This window comes from Nanorana parkeri, unplaced genomic scaffold (assembly GCF_000935625.1).
Source record: "Nanorana parkeri isolate BGI_ZX_2015 unplaced genomic scaffold, ASM93562v1 scaffold379, whole genome shotgun sequence".
Classification (NCBI taxonomy): domain Eukaryota; kingdom Metazoa; phylum Chordata; class Amphibia; order Anura; family Dicroglossidae; genus Nanorana; species Nanorana parkeri.
Genome location: NW_017306647.1, coordinates 1,110,818 through 1,113,514, shown reverse-complemented (window position 1 = coordinate 1,113,514; position 2,697 = coordinate 1,110,818). Strand labels below are relative to the sequence as shown.

Sequence of the window (2,697 nt, the reverse complement as noted above, 5' to 3'; positions counted from 1 at the left end):
CCCCCCCTCACCTGATACATGCCGGTACCTTTTAATCTGACCGCGTCCGATGCTGCACCTTCTGCACTGTCCTTCTAAAGAGCTCCGCTTACCACCCACCTCCGCAGAACGTCTTACCCTCCCACCCCCCGGCAGAGCGTTACATCTGCCGGGTGACGCCACGGCCTTACCGTGCCGCACGAGGGGTTAAGGTGTTAACGTCGATGACATCACTCGGGAGACGGCGGCCAGGGCCAATCGGCGCCGGCTGTCGTCAAGATTATTTGCGTCTCCGTGGCAACTGAGCGCCGACGGGGTCCTTCTGGCCTGACTGGAAATGGAAATCAGCGTGAAGCGGGGTCATAAGATAATGCGGCGCAATGTATCATCGGCCGCGTGGGAAAAGGACGGGGTGCCCGGCGATCTATATATATATGTGGAGGCCGGGACACGCCCTGCGGTCCCCTGACAGAAACTTCCAGAGGAATCCTCATTCAGCACAATGTAGAATGATGTCAGGTGGAAGAGAATGAATGGGGACCGCGGAGGCTTTGTTAGGGAGGGCCTCGGTGCTGCCACAGCACATCAGATTGAAGCGGCACCCGTGGCATTTGAGGGGGGGGGGGGCATTTTGTGACGCGAGAAGGCAGCCGGTTAACCGTTGCAGGCGTAACAGACGCCATGTTGTGCGGCTTTGGACAACAAAAGGGCTTCTAGATAAAAGCTCACGGACCGACGACATTCCTGAGGCGTGAGAGAAGCCATCTTGTGCCACATAAACAAAATGGCTTCCGAAAGGGTTGTCACCTGGCCGATATTTCACCATGTTGCATTGTGCTGAATGAGGATTTCTCTGGAAGTTTCTGTCAGGGGACCGCAGGGCGTGTCCCGGACTCCATATAGATAGATATAGATCGCCGGGCGCCCCGGCCTTCCGACACGGACGATGATACATCGCGCCGCATTATCTTATCACCTCGCTTCCCGCTCAAAATGGGACTGGCCGATGATGTCATAAGAAAAGACGTCAGCAGGCCCGGGATTTTGTCTAAGAAAAGGTGACAATGGTGACATTCCTGAGGCGTGAGAGAAGCCAACTTGTGCCACATAAACAAAATAGCTTCCAGGTAAAATTCCAAAAGGGTTGTCACCTGGCCGATATTCCACCAGCTTGTCCGCTCAAATTGGGACTGGCCGATGTTGTCATAAGAAAAAGCATCAGCAGGCCAGGATTTTGTCATCGCCGGGGCCACGTTGTTCCAGCTAAAACAACAAAATGGCGTAAAAGTCAGTCTAGAAGATTTCTGGCCGGTATTTTACCTGGCAAGCCGGCAAACATGGGACCTGCCGGTGTTATGAATGGCAAAGGTTGTCATCAGGCCGGGATTTTGTCCCAGAAAAGGTGACCAGCCTTTTCACCAATTTGTCATCACCAAAACCATTCAGTTCACACCAAAATGGATTCCCGGGTAACACTGATGATGTAGGAAGGCTGGCGGACCCCAATGACATCATCACTGAGGTATGAGGGAAGCCATTTTGCATTTCCAGTCAATTCGGTTGCTCTGTTGACATGCAGGAGGTAGCCATGGAGAAGCCATGATCGGCCTATTGATTGATGGGGACTGGTGACATCACTATAGCACCACGATGATGTCACTGCCTCCTGGTGAACGGACAGGCTCACTCCATCCACAGGCCTAGCTGCCAACTCATTCCTGGTACTAGGGATGCTCTACCCCACTGGTGGGCAACTCCAACCCTCCAGTTGATATGGAACTACAAGTCCCATGAGGCATTACAAGACTGCCAGTTACAGGCATGTTTGGATTTGTAGTTAAAGCACAGCTGGAGGGCCCAAGTTGCCCGCCCCTGCTCTACCCACCCCCCAGTCGACCTCCCCCACTCCCAGATTACCAGGTCCCTGGTACGCTTGGCTTGTACTGATGAGTGTAATGATGAGAGCGCCAAGGTTTTATCAAACAGCTGACACGTTTCGAGGGTTATGCACCTTCATCAGGGCCGAGTCTGGACGGGTGTTTACTCCTGAGTTGTGGTTAGGAGCTCGCTCGCGGCAGCCAGACAAGTCACCGGGTGAGCCCCTCATGCCAGGGATTTCAGGGTCATGGCCGTGCCGAAATATCTGTACATAGGCATATTGCAGCCCGTGGTGCGGCGTGGAGTGTCACAGATGAACCAGCGTGCACGTCTGGCACTGGCCTTGGCGCCCGTTGACCCGTTTGAAGCTCAGCACAACCCGAGTGGTCATCAGCTGTGACCTGCGCGTCTGCCATCTTGCCTCTGACCCCGCTGTACCCCGATCCCCTGCCGCTGACCTTGGCTGCTGTCCCGACTTCTCCTTTCCGCTTGCTGAATGGGTTCCTCTGCTGTCGCCTCCTGCTTGCCCCGACTCTGCTGCCTGTGTGTGCCCGATCTACCAACCTGATCCGACCTCTCCAGCACTTCCATCAGATCATCAGCTGGGTCTGGACCTACCACGGGCACCGGTACCACTCCTCCTTCCTGCTATGCCCTTTCGCCAACACCTGGGGGGAGGGCATTTGACACAGGAGGTGTATAGGGGAGCCTTCTACTCAACTCGGGCCCCAGCGGGTACCCGGAAACCTGTCACACAAGCCCGATGAAGGGCAGGACAGACCCAGACCCACCCTGGACAGGACAGACAACAGACGTACCCTGCGCACCCCCGCACCAACC

General features: G+C 55.4%; 1 protein-coding gene across 2 annotated transcripts in view; it reads right to left on the bottom strand.

The window, feature by feature from the left end:
• Positions 1-2,697, bottom strand: part of DUSP14 (dual specificity phosphatase 14) — a 13,536-nt gene that overhangs the window by 9,327 nt on the left and 1,512 nt on the right. The gene's annotated exons all lie outside the window — the stretch shown is intronic.